This window comes from Schistocerca piceifrons, chromosome 4, assembly GCF_021461385.2.
Source record: "Schistocerca piceifrons isolate TAMUIC-IGC-003096 chromosome 4, iqSchPice1.1, whole genome shotgun sequence".
In the NCBI taxonomy this organism is placed as follows: domain Eukaryota; kingdom Metazoa; phylum Arthropoda; class Insecta; order Orthoptera; family Acrididae; genus Schistocerca; species Schistocerca piceifrons.
Genome location: NC_060141.1, coordinates 798652163 through 798669551, shown reverse-complemented (window position 1 = coordinate 798669551; position 17389 = coordinate 798652163). Strand labels below are relative to the sequence as shown.

At 44.0% G+C, this 17389-nt stretch overlaps 2 non-coding genes across 2 annotated transcripts; both read left to right on the top strand.

Moving 5' to 3' along the window:
• Positions 1-3402: 3402 nt before the first annotated feature.
• Trnat-ugu lies at positions 3403-3477 on the top strand. Its single transcript has one exon. It is a non-coding gene; the product is annotated as a tRNA-Thr (tRNA).
• Positions 3478-3843: 366 nt separating this feature from the next.
• On the top strand, positions 3844-3918 carry Trnat-ugu. Its single transcript has one exon. It is a non-coding gene; the product is annotated as a tRNA-Thr (tRNA).
• Positions 3919-17389: the final 13471 nt, after the last annotated feature.

Genomic DNA, 17389 nt, shown 5'->3' with positions numbered 1-17389 from the left:
TGGCATGTAAACTTATACTACTGTAGTAGGCGTGGGCTTCGTGTCTATCGTGGCCACAATAATGCGTTCACTATGCTGTTTGTAGTAGCTAACCCGCACTCCTATTTTTTTATTCATTATTAAACCTACTCCTGCATTACCCCTATTTGGTTTTGTATTTATAACCCTGTAATCATCCGACCAAAAGTCTTGTTCCTCCTGCCACCGAACTTCACTAATTCCTACTATATCTAACTTTAACCGATGTATTTCCCTTTCTAAATTTTCTAACCTGCCTGCCCGATTAATGGATCTGACACTCCACGCTCCGATCCGTAGAACGCCAGTTTTCTTTCTCCTGATAACGGCGTCCTCTTGAGTAGTCCCCGCCCGGAGATCCGAATGGGGGACTATTTTACCTCCGGAATATTTTACCCAAGAGGACGCCATCATCATTTAATCATACAGTAAAGCTGCATGCCCTCGGCAAAAATTACGGCTTGCTTTGAGCCGTTCTCAGTACCATAACAGCAAGGCCGTTTTGGTTAGAGTTAGTGTTGGCAGATCAGTCAATCATCCAGACTGTTGCTCCTCTAACTACTGAAAAGGCTGCTGCCCCTCTTCAGGAACCACGCGTATGTCTTGCCTCTCTACAGATACCCCTCCGTTGTGGTTGCACCTACGGCACGGCTATCCGTATCGTTGAGGCACGCAAGCCCCCCAACCAACGGCAAGGTCCATGGTTCATGGGGGGGGGGGGGGGGGGGGGGGGAGTTTCGCATATTAAGAATTAAAACAAAGTTTCTGTTACTGAGAATACTTTTAAAAAAATGGGTTACCAGTAATGTGGTTCTCTGAGTTCCCGCACATTTTGCATTACAATGTCAAATAGTTACGAAAATTTTACCACCAAAAACGAAAAATCGTCCCGAAACGAAACATCCTACATCCTGCAATGCTAGTTTTAATACTAGCTGTTACACGTGTCTTCACTCATGTATCACGGTCAGCATTTTCTATAAAAGGGCATTGACTTGTAACCAGATCAGCTAAAAAAAGGAGCAGAAGACTTATAAAGTAACATATATAACTTAGCCCATTTCTCAGTTAAGTCGTTTACATTGTTACAATTTGTCGTTAGTTGCAATTACACCAAAGCAGTACTTTTTCTTAAATCACCTTTTCTGTTTTGCACAGCCAATGCATTGAAATTTCTGCACGTCACACGGACACAACAAGCTAATTGTAAGTTTACTGCTAAGCGGCCGTCTGACCTTGAAAGAGTTCCTTCTCAACCGGTAAAAACGGCATTATTTGTTGTTACTCAAAAACGTTACCACCAATGGCTCTAATGGCTCTTTTCTCTTTCTTTTTTGCATTTTTATCCTACCTCCCACAGAGTAGAGAGAGCTGTGAAAACATCCCAAACGCTTCAATTGTAACAGGAGCACTGGAACTATGTTAAGTTATTTAGAAGACAATTTTTTTTCGCTGTCCCAGACAAAAGCCAACATTACCTTTACGTGTTTATATGTGTATGTTGAGGGTTTCTCTGTGTATGTTGTGCTTGTGTATGTGTATTAGTGCAGAAAAAGAGTGCCTGGCAGCTGTTTTTACCCTGTTGTAAGAATTAGTATTTTTTCTTAATCACAGTCTCAGTACGTCAATTATCGTCAAAACAGCATAAAAATATTGTCTCGGGACGTATTACCAGAAGAGTTATGGTAAAACATGTAGTTGATGTGGTGGTGGAAGAAAATACTACAGGGTCAGACAGTGACGATAGGGCAGAGTGTTGAAGCTGTGAACTTAGAAACAAGCGAAAGGTTTTGGTAAATTCTTCAGTCTAGTGAATTATTTTAGAATCACATGGGCAAATGCGCACTAGAAACCGCCGCAAGCAGTTTCCATCATTTTCTACTGTTTTTGCTGTTGCTAGCCCTGACAGTGCATTTATTCCATCATTTGTAAACATTTAAAGTGATGAATAATATACGGTGTAAATGTAGAGATTAATAATTGACAACAATTTCAGAAAGATGGAATGATTTATTTAAGAGAAGAAGCTTCGCAAATTCAGCTAGTCAGTAATCCGTTGGTTCACCTCTGGCTCTTACTCAAGCATTTAATGGGTTTGGCTATGATAGAGAGAGCTGTTGGATGTCGTCGTGAGAGATAGCGTGCCAGAATCTGTCTAACTGGCGCCTTACATCGCCAAAACACTGAGCCGGTTGGACGGCCCTGCCCGTGACGCTTCTAGCTTTCTCTACTGGAGACACAGCCAGCGACCTTGCCGACCAAGGTAGGGCTTGGCGGCCATGAAAAGTGGTAGAAACTCTCGGCGTGTGGGGGTGGGCATTATCTTGCTGGAATGTAAGCCCAGGATGGCTTACCGTAAAGGACAACAAAACGGGGCATAGAATATCGTCTGCGTACCGCTGCACTATGAAGATGCCGAGAATGACAAACAAAGGTGTCGCGCTGTAAAAAGAAACGGCACACCAGACCATCACTCATGCCTATCTCGCCGTATGGACGGCGGAAATCGAGAAATACTGCATCTAACTGATTGCCTTGTTTCAAGGCATTCAGTATGTCATGGGAGAAAAACTCGAGTCGAGATCAGCATTTTCGGAATTCATGCAGGTTGGCATGGAAGAGGTCGTAAGAGATTATTCTCTACCAGGTTGTGGGTGACATGAGACGAAATAATCTTGTGAAGCGAATGCCATCCTACCACGCACGGGGAACATATGTTGCGTAGCTATCTGTTCATGTGGACAGAACCGCTTTAAGGCCCAAGTGAAAGAACCGGCCGCTTTGGGTGCCAAGAATAGGGGCGCTAAAGACTCCCAAATTGTACAATCTGTGAGGTTCTTGTCAAGAGCTCGAGGAAAGGCAACTGATGTCTTGAGTGAAAGGGGGCAGGGGAGGTGGAGTGCGAAATGATATGTACGTGATCTGTGAGGGAAACTCGAACCGGCCCTCGATGTGGATACAGCATATACCGCAACAGCATTGTTCTTGAACTGTTTCATTCCTCTTTAGAGGAAGTTTTACTGCTGACTACGAAGAGTATATTCGTTCAGTTCAAGTAAGAGCAGAGGTAAAGGAGTAGCTAAAGACGACCTACTGTAGTATGTAGTCCAACTAGCAGCTCTTCCATTCTTGAAGTGTAATAAGCTTCTCGAAGGCAACCGTGTCTCATGTAATGTATAAATAATAATTGGATATAGGTACTTTCGCTGTTTGTTTTTTGAATATGTTTTGCCGATTATATGTGTCCTGTCTCATCTCGGAATTTAGGTTTTGTTCACTAAGGAAAGGAAAGTAACAATTTTATTTGTGAAATGATAATTAAATGGACACCCTAGCTGCAAGCAGGCGTTGATACACTTCATTGGGGACATGTTGAAAATGTGTGCCCGCAGTGGCTCAGATGGATAGAGCGTCTGCCATGTAAGCAGGAGATCCCGGGTTCGAGTCCCGGTCGGGGCACACATTTCCAACGTGTCCCCAATGAAGTGTATCAACGCCTGCTTGCAGCTAGGGTGTCCATTTAATTATCATTTCATTTCTAGCAAAGCTGCATGGTCATTGACGGTAACTGTTCTTTCGGGAACAGATACTACCGCCATATATAGTTAAAAATATGGGTTTCCGGCCTTTGACCTTCTTGTGCGAAGGCACACGCTATGCCCGAACTCGTACGGGACTTGGTAGATTAATCTGCCACGAGTAATGAGTATGATGGGAAAACATCTATTAGGCGCACTACGAATGTAGTGTTGTGGACATGTTGGGAATGTGGATCTCACGGGGAGCGTGCAAGGGATAAGTCCCTGCAGACGCACTATCCTCTGTGTCCGCGGTGGCTCAGATGGATAGAGCGTCTGCCATGTAAGCAGGAGATCCCGGGTTCGAGTCCCGGTCGGGGCACACATTTTCAACATGCCCCCAATGAAGTGTATCAACGCCTGCTTGCAGCTAGGGTGTCCATTTAATTATCATTTCATTTCTAGCAAAGCTGCATGGTCATTGACGGTAACTGTTCTTTCGGGAACAGATACTACCGTCGTATATAGTTAAATTTTATTTGTTACTGTCATGTTTTTTAGATTCTTTGAACAAACAAGTTTATCTACTTACTAAAGGAAACGTTGCTGATGTGGAAGAAATCACTAATACTTAGCGTTTATGTGTATTTCCTAACAATGATTCTTCTAATTTAATTATACATATTTACATTTTTGTCTTTAAGATTTGAATCATTAATTAAGCTCAAGGAATATTCATTCTTTCGCCCACCATGATGTCAAGGTTGATTGCCCGGAATTCGTTTTCTTAGGGCTGGATTTAAACGAGTACAAGTAGACTTTTATGAAGAGATATATCGGCTTAAAGACGCGTGCCTGCTTTCAGTATGATGTTTATTCTACTTATACTGCAGACTCCATTGCTTGCTACTAACACGGTCGTTCACGAATACACAGACGGAAAAAACACCCCAGCAGGAAAAAATAAGTAATGCAGATTCATGTAATTCGTCTAGGTAATATATTTAAGTGATTAACATTGCAGAAGACCAGTTAATGTAAGCACCAGATAACCCACGGTAAATGTTAAATACCGGTACATTAAAAACGCGAGTAACTGCCACAACGTTGAAAGCAAGCCTAAACATGTATGCATTATGTTGTACAGGCTCTAAATGTCAATTTGTGCGACGGATTTCCATGCCTGTTTCACTTGGTCGGTCAGTACAGGAACGGTTAATGCTGTTTCTGGGTGACACTGGGATTGTCGTCCTGATCTACCGAAATGTGTTCGATTGGAGACATATCTGGTGATCGAGCAGGCCAAGGCAACATGCAGACATTCCAACATGTAGAAATTCCGTAGAGCATGTTGGGTTACAACAGCGGTATGAGGGCGAGCGTTGTCCTGTTGGAAAACATCCACTGTAATGCCGTTCACGACTGGCAGCACAGCAGATGCAGTCACCAAATTGACTTACAAATTTGTGGTCAGCCTGCGTACGATATTCTCGAGAGTGCTCCTACTGTCATACGAAATCTTACACTAGACCATAACCCCACATTTAGGTCCAGTGTGTTTACCATACAGGTTGGTTCCAGAGCCCTCCTTCTAGTCAACATACGGCGATATCGGGCACCAAGTTAGAACCATCTCTCATCAAAAAGATAACAGACCTCCACCTGATTCTCCAGTGAGATTTCGCTTGACACCACTGAAGTTCAAATGGAAGAATTTGAATGCACGCTACATGGCGTCTGTCTCGGAACTGTCCTTGAAGTAATCGGTTTGTAACCTTTGTGTCACTGTGGTGCCAACTTCTGCTCAGATTGCTGCTGCAGATGCAATACTATGCGCCAGAGCCATACGCCGGTCACGATGGTCTTCTCTCTCCGTAGTGCCACTTTGCCGTTCAGAGCCCGGTCTCCTTATTGTGCAGTGGTTACATTCCTGACAAATCTGCCACATCGCAGAAGGAACGTGCATCTTCTCGTGATCCTATTACATGACCTCCTTAAAACTCAGCGAGTTGCTGATAACGGCGTTTTTGTCTTCTTAAAATACACTAACGTCAGCTCGCCATGTCCAATCTCAAAAGTAACTAGCCCTCAAGACCGTTACAGCGTGTACGAGGTGCGGCTAGAAAAAAACCGGACTGATGCTGGAAAAAACATTTATTTACAATTATTTACAATTTCATGTTATCTCTACATCTACATCTACATTGATACTCCGCAAGCCACCCAACGGTGTGTGGCGGAGGGCACTTTACGTGCCACTGTCATTACCTCCCTTTCCTGTTCCAGTCGCGTATGGTTCGCGGGAAGAACGACTGTCTGAAAGCCTCCGTGCGCGCTCTAATCTCTCTAATTTTACATTCGTGATCTCCTCGGGAAGTATAAGTAGGGGGAAGCAATATATTCGATACCTCATCCAGAAACGCACCCTCTCGAAACCTGGCGAGCAAGCTACACCGCGATGCAGAGCGCCTCTCTTGCAGAGTCTGCCACTTGAGTTTATTAAACATCTCCGTAACGCTATCACGGTTACCAAATAACCCAGTGACGAAACGCGCCGCTCTTCTTTAGATCTTCTCTATCTCCTCCGTCAACCCGACCTGGTACGGATCCCACACTGATGAGCAATACTCAAGTATAGGTCGAACGAGTGTTTTGTAAGCCACCTCCTTTGTTGATGGACTACATTTTCTAAGCACTCTCCCAATGAATCTCAACCTGGTACCCGCCTTACCAACAATTAGTTTTATATGATCATTCCACTTCAAATCGTTCCGTACGCATACTCCCAGATATTTTACAGAAGTAACTGCTACCAGTGTTTGTTCCGCTATCATATAATCATACAATAAAGGATCCTTCTTTCTATGTATTCGCAATACATTACATTTGTCTATGTTAAGGGTCAGTTGCCACTCCCTGCACCAAGTGCGTATCCGCTGCAGATCTTCCTGTATTTCGCTACAATTTTCTAATGCAGCAACTTCTCTGTATACTACAGCATCATCTCCTTCAATGTACTCTCCTCCTCGGTCTCTACACCGCTCCATACGAATTTTCCACTGTTCATAGCAATGCTGCAGATCATTTTCGGTAAGTCCATACATTACTTCCGTCGCTTTTTCTTTTACTGGTTCAACAGTCTCAAATCTAGTTCCTTTCAAAGCTGACTTGACATTAGGGAAAAGAAAAAAGTCACAGGGGGCCAAATCAGGTGAGTAGGGTGGATGATCTAAGATGGGAATGTTGTGTTTTGCCAAAAACGTCTTCACTGACAACGCACTGTGAGCTTGGGCATTGTCTTGGTGAAGGATCCATGACTTTTTTCTCCACAAATCGTTCCGTTTTCTACGTACTCGCTCACGTAGGGTAGCCAGGACGCTAATGTAGTAATGCTGATTCACTGTTTGTCCCTCTGGTACCCAATCAATGTGCACAACCCCTTTGATGTCAAAAAAAACAATCATCATTGCCTTGAATTTCGATTTTGACATTCGTGCTTTTTTTTGTCGTGGAGAACCAGGAGTTTTCCAATGCATCGATTGGCGTTTAGTTTCGGGATCGTAAGTAAAAAACCACGATTCATCGCAAGTAATAACATTTTGTAAGAAGGTGGGATCACTTTCAATGTTTTCCAGGATGTCAGAACAAATCATTCTTCGGCGTTCCTTCTGTTCAATTTGGAACCATTTTTGAACACACTTTGTTCATGTTGAAACTTTCATGAAGAATCTGCCTAACACTTTCCTTGTCAACTCCTGTTAACTCAGACACTGCTCTGATTGTTAAACGGCAATCTTGTCGAACAAGTTTGCCTATATTTTCAATGTTTGCATCAGTTTTTGCTGACAATGGTCTGCCAGTGCGAGTGTCATCACTGGTGTCTTCGCGGCCATCTTTAAATCGTTTAAACCACTCAAACACTTGTGTTCGCGATAAACAATCATCGCCGTACACTTGTTGTTACATTACAAACGTTTCACTTGCAGATTTTCCTAGTTTGAAACAAAATCTGATGTTAACACGCTGTTTTTCTGTACGCTCAACATTTTCCGACGCACAGACAAAACGTCAACTACTTAAAACAGACGCCACGGGCAGACTGAGTGCAGGAGGCAGATGAAACTCGAGCAGTAGGCGGAGCGAGAGTCACGTGACAGGCCACGCGACTTTCAGCCTTATTGCATTCGTTTTATTGTTTCACCAGTACTAGTCCGGTTTTTTTCTAGCCACACCTCGTATACACCTTATAGCGAAATTTGAATAGACGTCATCTTTCAGATGTAGAAACAAGCCTACCAACTTTCGTTTACGTCGTGCAGTTCCTTTTTGGAGTTGCGATTTTTTTCCGTCGTTGTAGTTTTCCGGTGACTGCAGTAACTACTAAACGTTTGTTTACTTGTACAAAACATTTTTTTTCCCTAAATCACCCATTTGGACATATAATAATAATATCATTATAAACTGGTATTAAATCATCATTTAATCATTCATGTATGATTTCCTAAGAACTGAAGCGAGCTTATCAATACACGCAGGCACTCCATTCGTTATCCAGTATTTATATATACAGTTGAGTTGTTTTGTGGTCTGCACGTTGTAGCTAGAGATGCGTACGACAACACATTTTATTTTCTCTTCTTTACTTCTCGTTGTTTTATTACAATGGGTGTGATGTGGTCGTCCATTTTTGGTTACGTGCCGTTGTTTTCCAACTAACAAGTCGCGATCCTCTTTTTTTGGGGGGGGGGGGAGGGGGGGGGAGAGGGGCAATAGGAGAGAAGATATGATGAGAATAGTTGAATTGTGTATATGAGAAATAGTTCTGTGAAGTCACAAGAGAAAGAGAATATCGTTATTCCGCTGCATGATTTATTTTGATAAATGAAGAGTTTTACTGTATCAAAATGAGTGTGACGTTATTACCCTCAATATAGTGCTTACGGATAAGCAAGGATTTGTTTCGTTCACACCGCACCTAAAATAATGGTATTTTCGAAATAAACTTTAGAGAAGTATTGCTTCATTTACCAGCCATAACGTAGCAGCTAGTTAAAACTGTGTTTTAGTGCCTCCATTTGGAGCATTAAAATTCTTAAAAAATAATATTTCATCCTCAATATTACAAAGCCTAAAAGGCGCCGCCTGGACGGAGTAAGAATCAAAACGATCTGCTGTCTTCTCAGTCTTCCCACCGTAATGAACCTAACGTTCATTGTGTCCACAAACTGTGTGCTCAACCTACACATATTGCCCAACCGAATAGCTACCATATTTTTCACGGTGACTCCATCGCCGCCTCCTGCGATGAAGAGGCCTCGTCCTCCTACGATGTCGATATATCCTTGACCGGAGTCTTAGTCACAATACACTCCTTGGATATGTCCATCTCCTCCTTAACACACAAACAGTGTCCTACATGGCAGTAGGTATGCACAACAATCAAACGCGACAACAAAGCAGTATAGAATATAGCCATTTCATTCAAAGAAGTAAAATACTAACACAGGGTGCGAAATAGTTGACCTGAAATTATTCTTAATATTAAGTTACCGCCATACCTTCAACAATTCGCTTCAGTACATAGCCGAATTTGTTGTGGCGTAGCAAGACAGCCACGCCACGGAAGTAGCCGAATGGCACGCGTTTAGTTCACACAGGCAAGAGATAGGTCTGGAACAGGATACATAATGAATGCTATAAAGAAAAGTACGTAGCTTCTGGAATACTTAACTTTAATCCATCCTTGGTACATCGCTATTGACGATATAAGTGAGATTCCTTAGATACATGCAATGTTACTAATGGCGCCTTGCTAGGTCGTAGCCATTGACTTAGCTGAAGGCTATTCTAACTATCTGCTCTGCAAATGAGCGAGGCTTTGTCAGTGTAGTCGCTAGCAAAGTCGTCCGTACAACTGGGGCGAGTGCTAGTCCGTATCTCGAGACCTGCCTTGTGGTGGCGCTCGGTCTGCGATCCCTGACAGTGGCGCCACGCGGGTCCGACATGTACTAATGGACCGCAGCCGATTTAAAGCTACCACCTAGCAAGTGTGGTGTCTGGCGGTGACACCACATTCCTCCCCCGCAAATCGGCGAACGGTCGTGGTATAAGGCTTCCGCCCGCCGTGGGGAGGACCCCATGTTGACGTATGCGATGAGGTGGGGAGCCCAACAACAGGCGAGGCTGTGCCACACGCACCCGGCCATTCGGTCCGAGGGGATCTAGGAAACGCCTGAAAACCTAGTCCAGGGTGCACGTCAACATGCGGTGTATACGCCCGTAAAGAGACAGGAGGGGCCGAAGGGTCGACCTCCATTGCGTCGGGGTATCCGACGCGCGATGACGTCATGTGGTCCGGAGCGGGCAAGAGTTCCATGGCGGAGGACAGCTGGTCACGGGAAGCGATCGGCGGCGCGTGACCCAGGGAGGCGCTTGGCGGCTGCAGCGAAGCGTCCACTGCAGGCGGCGCCGGCTGGTGGACAGGCGGCGGCGGCGGCGGCGGAGGCAGCAGCGGCGCGTCACCATGGGGCAAAATGGAAGGCATCGTCGGTAACACCTGGGGATGAGGCGAGCCAGCAGATGGGTCCCCAGGGCACTGACTGGACGGCACCGTCGCTGAAAGCAGACGGGGAGCGGCAGAACCCGTGCGACGACAGAGGCGCAGCTGATGGAGATGAAGATACACCTCACCAGAGGCCCCCAAAACCAAATACATCGCGCGGCCGAGGCAGCGAAGAGTGCGCCCTGCTAGCCAACGCCGTGAACCTCGATAGCTGCGATAGAATACAACGTCGCCTGGAGCAAAAGCAGAAGTCTGCCGCTGCACAGGAACCTAATGCGGCGGGTGCAGCAAAGACATCAAGGATCGATGAGGACGACCGTGGAGCAACTCAGCCGGCGAGCGACCATCTCGGGGCTGAGAGCGCTACGATGACAAAAAGAGCAACAACGCGTCCTCCCGAGAATGCGACTCTTTCAACTTCAACATCTGTGACTTGAAAGTGCGGACAAATCGTTCAGCGGCACCGTTTGACTGAGGCGAAAATGGCGCGGATGTCAGATGTTGAATACCATTGGGCTGGCAGAATGACTGAAATTCTGCGGACATGAATTGTGGGCCATTGTCGGAAACAATAGTCTGCGGAAGACCTTCAATGCAAAAGATAGCAGACAACGCTTGGACGGTGGCAGTTGATGTCGTGGAAGACATCCGGACAACAAAAGGAAAATTACTGAAGGCATCTACCAGAACCAACCACCGAGCATTCCAGAATGGACCAGCAAAATCGATGTGCAAGCGTTGCCAAGGGGAAGTGGCTTTTGGCCATGCAAAGACTTTCCGCGGCGGTGCGAATTGTTGTTCGGCACACGCCATGCAAGAAGAACACATATTCGTAATCGCAGCATCGATTCCGAACCAAGTACAGTGCTGACGAGCAAGTTGCTTCGTTCGCACTATACCCCAATGCCCTTGGTGGAGAAGCTGTAAGACAGAGGACTGTAACGAACGTGGGACCACGACCCTGGACTGATCATTATCAGAACGCAACAGCAAAACACCACGTCGAACAAAAATGCTCTCCTTGAGAGCAAAAAATCGGCGAACCAACGGATCCTCGATCCGTGACTTTGACAAGGGCCATTGTGTAGCAACAAAATGCAAAACGGGAGCAAGGACAGGGTCAGCAGATGTGGCTGTAGCTACACGACGAAAATCAATCGGAAACGATTCGACCACGTCATCAGTTTCCGAATCAATGAACAGGGAAGCAAGTTCGGAGGTATCGAATGCTCTATCCTCAGCAACAGGCAAACGGGACAACGCAGCGGCGTTTCCGTGCTTAGCAGTGGACCGATACAAGATATCGTAGTGGTACTGCGAGAGGAAAATAGACCAGCGAATGAATTTCTGCGCTGTACGTGGAGGTACAGGCTTGTTCGGATGAAAAAGCGATGTCAAAGGTTTGTGGTCTGTGATGACGGTAAAGTGACGACCATACAAGAAATCATGAAACTTTGTAACACCAAAGACGAGAGCCAAAGCTTCTTTCTCTATCTGTGAATAATTTCGTTGCGTAGACGAGAGCAATTTGGACACAAAGGCAATAGGGCGATCATGCGAGCCATCTCTGTGCGCAAGCACAGCACCGATCCCGAAATCCGATGCATCTACCAGCACCAAAAGGGGTTTCAGGGGATGGAATTGCGTAAGGCAAGTATTTGAAAGCAACGCCGATTTCAACTGGCGAAAGCGCGTTCGCATTCCGTCGTCCAGACGAACGGAACACCTGTACGGCGTAAGCGATGAAGCGGAGCTGAAATGGAAGAGGCATTGCGCTCATTCACTCACACCTTGTGATTCTAAATCGTTTAATGTTCTTGCGACCTCAGCACGCAATGCGTGGGGAACATTGCGCGCTCTGAAACATTTCGGCTGCGCGTTGACTTTCAGTTCCAAATGTGCTTCGTAGTTCTTAGCGCAACCAAGGCCCGGTGCAAAAATGTGAGCAAATTCTTCACATAACCGAGAAACACTGGCGGAAGGCACAGTCTGATTCACTGATAGGACCTGATTTACAATAGACAAGTTAAACAATTGAAATAAATCTAAACCAAACAAGATCACTGCAGAAGAAGAATGAAGAACATAAAATGACACAAGTTTTGTTTGTCCCTTGTATGTTGCAAGAAGAGTGCACTGTCCTAACACAGGGATCTGCTGTCCTGAATATGTAGTTAGCTTAACATTTGCGGCATGCAACGGAGGTTTGCCCAGCTGTTTGTACGTGTCGTGATTGATCAACGAAACAGCAGCTTCGGTATCGAGCTGGTATGCTATCACATGGCCGTGAATGTCCAAATCGACAAAAAGTTTATTGTCCTGCTGACGACAAGAGCGACTGTCTCGTGCAATGTGAACTGATACAGGTACAGCATCACTTGCTAATTGACGTGATTTCCGGCGACGTCGACGCACACTTTGTGTGGGAGGAACACAGTCACTGTTAGAGACAGTGGCACTGGACGAAGTGGAATGAGCTACATGAATGTCCATGGGCGAAGGTCCACGAGCCTGAGTGTCCTTGGTTCGATTCCGGCGCGAAGCAAAGGGCCTGGAATGGTTGTGATTGTCTGATCTGAGCTTTTTCTGGCAAACACTTTGAACATGTCCTTCCTTATTACAGAAAAAGCAAATAGCTTGGCGTGACGGGCAATTTTCACGCGAATGTCTAGTAGCACACCGCGGGCATTATTTCACTGCAGTTGTATGCTGGTGCGGCACACCTGGTTTAGAGCGTGGCGGCAGCTGCGTGGACGTGCGCGAGGGCAGTTTACCGGTCCGTGCAGCGCGCCCAGCGGGCTGGTTAATGTTACACACAGCTGGCGAAGTTGCAAATGATTCCTGAGCAAAGTCAAGCGTGTCTTGTCTATCCAATATGTCTATTACTTGTTGAAGGGAGGGATTGACGAGTTTCAAAATCTGTTCCCATATGCGAGCACCAGAAACGTTCTGTGCTATTGCATCACGTACCATAGTATCTGAATAAGGGAGTCCACATTCACACTCAAAAGCACAATCCCTTGTAAGGCCTTGCAATGTTGCAACCCACTCCCTATTAGTTTGACCGGCCGTACGTTTTGTACGAAAGAAAGTATAGCTTTTTGCAACTACATTAACTGTTTCCTTGAAATAGGCATCTAAAGCAGACAAAATTTCTTCGTAGGACAGAGTTGCTATGTTGCGTCGGGGAAACAATTTCCCTATCACACGGTAGGTGGACACACCGACACAGGATAATAAGTGAGGCTGCCGGTCATTACCTTGAATTCTGTAGGCGGCGAGATGGAATCCAAACTGGCGTGACCACTCCGTCCATGTTTCCTTAGCTGGGTCAAATTGCCGGAACGTGGATGCAACAGCATGTTGTGGCTGCGGTAGCGATGAAGCGGCGGCGGCCGCATCGTTTTGCAGTGCACGTTGACTCTGGACGAGCTGTCCAAGGGCATCCAATAACGCCTGCGTCTGCTGATTCTGCAAGCGATAAAATTCGGACGGTACATCTGGAGAGTGTGGCGAAGCCATGACACTAGTAAATCAAGTAAGGATAAAGAAGAAAATCGTTTTAATCGTCGTCGCCAACTGTTGTGGCGTAGCAAGACAGCCACGCCACAGAAGTAGCCGAAAGGCACGCGTTTAGTTCACGCAGGCAAGAGATAGGTCTGGAACAGGATACGTAATGAATGCTTATAAAATAAATAAAATAAATAAAAAATATATATATTGTTATTTAGATATTGATTATTCTATCTGTATGATGGTGATTGTGATTGCAATTGTAATTAATATTTTGCTTATCTGGAACGTGGACGTTTAATTATTCGTTATCAGACGCTTGACAATGGCTTTTTCGTAAGGGCAATGTTACTCGTAGTTGACCGTGAAATAAAACTGAATAATCGGACTTCGTAATTAAATCGTTTCCAAAGACTGCTGCGGTAGGTGCGGACTCATAATCTAAATCTCAATATTACAATAATTTGCCAGCCATGCCAATACGTCGTACAGAGGTGATTGTCTACTAAACATAAAAAAGTTACACAGTTAGTTAAATCAGATATATTCAATGAATAAGCCTACAGTTCATAATCCTACTTACTTTTATAAATATAATTCTTTACAGAATCGAGTGCCTAGTGTGGTTGCAACTCGCAGTATTCTTCTATAACATGAAATATGGCGGTGTGCCACACAATAAAAAAAAATACGTGCTTCTTGCACCACTTCTAGCAGATCTCTCCCTTTCTTAATCAAACATAAGAGTAACGTAATTGTGCTTTTGTTTTATCAGCGACACAGCGCTGCAGTTGTGTGCCATAGGCTTTATTTATTTGTCACTGATTATTTATTTAATTAGTATTTCGCGTTTCCGCGGAAACTCACGCTCGGCATGCAAATGTGCCTTTATATTGCCCCCTGAATTGCGAGGCGAAAGGACACACCTGCAGGCGAGCAATTCACCTAAAGGCACAAGAAAACCTAAGTTATCTACAACTATTTACATGACTTACATTACACATTATACACATTATATACAAAATTTGAATGACGCGGGTGCGCCGTAAAAGTTCTTATGTTGGCAGATAGAGTGCGCGCATGCGCAGAAGCATCTGTGTAACTGCGGGACTGCCGTTATATCATACAGTTAGATCACGCGGCACAGTATTGCAGTTCATATTGTTCGTGTGCGCGCGTTTTTCAGTCGTTGCACAAAGAAAATATTCAACCAAGATTACATATGAAGACTACATTCTATGACAGGTAACTTAGTGTTAAATTTACAATATTTGTTATAACACAATACAACTTAGATTGTTGAATGTTCTTAGTTACATAGTATTGTTTTGAAATACTTCAAAGAAAAATGTCCGTATTTTTCAGGTGCCTTGACCTATACACATCGTGTCGTTATTACAGTTCATATTCATCCGCTGCACAATAATTTTTACAGGTTAGTATCGTCGTGGTAAAGTAGTGTTTGAATGAAAGTATTGATCGCTACGAGTCCAGCCTTGATGCTGTCTTGGCTCGTAGTTATTATTATTTCTATTTCTGTTTGTGTTTTTGTTGTTACATTTGTATCCGTTGTTACCGTTGTTGTTATTACCGCGGTGCCTTTTGTGTGGATTGCCGCATGGAGTGTTATTACTGTTGTAACTGTTGTTCGTATTGGAATACGCGTGTTGATTTTGATTTCCGTATTGAGACGGCATGTGAGTTTGCTGTTTTTGCTGTACCACGTATCCAACTGTGGGCGCGCCAGAATTGAGTTGGCAAGACTGCATGTTTTGCATACCACTAGTATAAACATTGTGGCTGCTGTTTTGCCGCGCGAAGCGCTGATCTTCTAGTAACATGTCGACCGAATCTAAAGCTGTTAAAAAATAATCTGAATCGTCATCCGGGATATGTAGAAGTTTTTCCTTAATGTTGAAAGGCAATTTGGCCTTCAACGCTCGGAGTATATCACGCGTTGCGACTGGTTCGTCTAAAAAATGTCCCATGTTCAAGTATTTTTCAAAATATCTGCGTAAGTTACCATTTTTACTGTTAAAAGTTTCAGGTTCTAAAATTTGTCTTCTGAGTCGCTCCTGGATGGATTGCGACCAGAATTTGTTCAGAAAAGCACGCTCAAACTCACTGTACGTGGTACATACGTCAGCTTGACTGTATGCCCAGACAGCTGCATCGCCTTGGATGTAACTGACAATATATGAAATCTTTTTCCAGTCACTCCAAGTGCGTGGAAATGCGTTACTAAAAGATTTAAGAAAAATCACCGGATGAATGGTTCGTTTTTCTGGGATAAAAATCTGAAATTGCCTGTGTTTCATTAAGCTTTCATCTTCCTTCGCATTGTGATATGGATTTATTCCACTGTAATTACTGGTATGTTCAGCTGGCGAGTAATTACGATAATGTTGCTGTGGTTTACCATGATAATAGCTTGTGTTTGTGTTTCCACATCGTGGTATGTGTTGTAGTCGTGGTGTGTTTTGTTCTTGTGTATTTGTCGTGTGCGGAATGTGTGTATCATACTCGAATGTATATTGGTTTCTGAACTGTACATTTTGACTGATATTTTCGTTACATTCAGACTGTAGTTGATCGGTGAATTGTCTCATGGGTGCAGTGACGGATTGTACTGCGTCACTGATCAGCTGTTTGTTATTAGTAATGTATTGCGCTACGGAGTCGTGCACAATTGTTGGTAAATTTTCACGTAAGCATCTATCAAAATGTTTGTCTTTGTTCTCAACCCAATCATGAAATTCTTTATTAATATTTTGAAAATGAGCTGTGGCATCTGATTGTAAGATGTCAGTCAGGTGTTGTTCAACATTGTCAAATTTATTCTGTACGTCAGTAATTCGTTTTTCAAGATTGTCATGTACTGAAGGATATGTTTGAATTTGTTCAGTAAGAACTTCACACGTGGCATTAAGGTTTTTTACTTGTGTCTGTAAAAGTGCTACGTCAGTTGTAGTCTTTTCTTGTCTCGTATTGAGCTGGGAAAATTTAGTATTGAGTTCGGTCATCTGTTTGGTCAGTGTGGCGTCTATAAGTTCCACACGTTTACACAAAGTGTCATTACCTATCTTGATTGCTATGAGATCAGATTTGATTTCGTCATTTTGTGTTTTTAACTGTTCATTATGTGTCTCTAATTGTGCCTTTAAGGTTGCCATGTTTTCTGCGTTTTGTTTCATTAGCATTTGTAACATGTCGGCAATGTTTACCGTTTGCAAGGTCTCTGCCCCCGCCGCGTCATTAGACGTGACGTCATGCATTAACATGGGCTCTGATTGAGATTTTGAAATTTTTGTAGTGGACGGCCTATTGCCAAAATTTTCGTCAACACTTGCGTCAATGTTTGATGAATCGTCACTACCGGTTGCTGTCGTAAAGTCATTTTCTAACACTTGTCTCACGTCCGTGTCGGATTGCGTCTGAATAGTACGTCCTTGCTGTTCCATTTTTGCGTATTGTTTTCTAGTTATTACCATGCCACACGTGATATATGTTTCAAGAAAATTTTTGACACTGATTTTAAAATAAAATGTAGTTGAGCATGAATCGCTCGTAGCAACAATGGCTGTCTGTTAATTTAAAAATATAAATTGAATTTGAGATTATTGGTAATGGCTGCTGGCCATGTTACATGATATCGTACAGAAGTCGGCCATATTGTACACTCGTGTATTGGTATTGTTGCATACGTTATTGTTTAGGGAAAAGTACTGAGAATGAAATTTATCACTGAAACTGTTATGCAGAAAAGAAACACTACAGA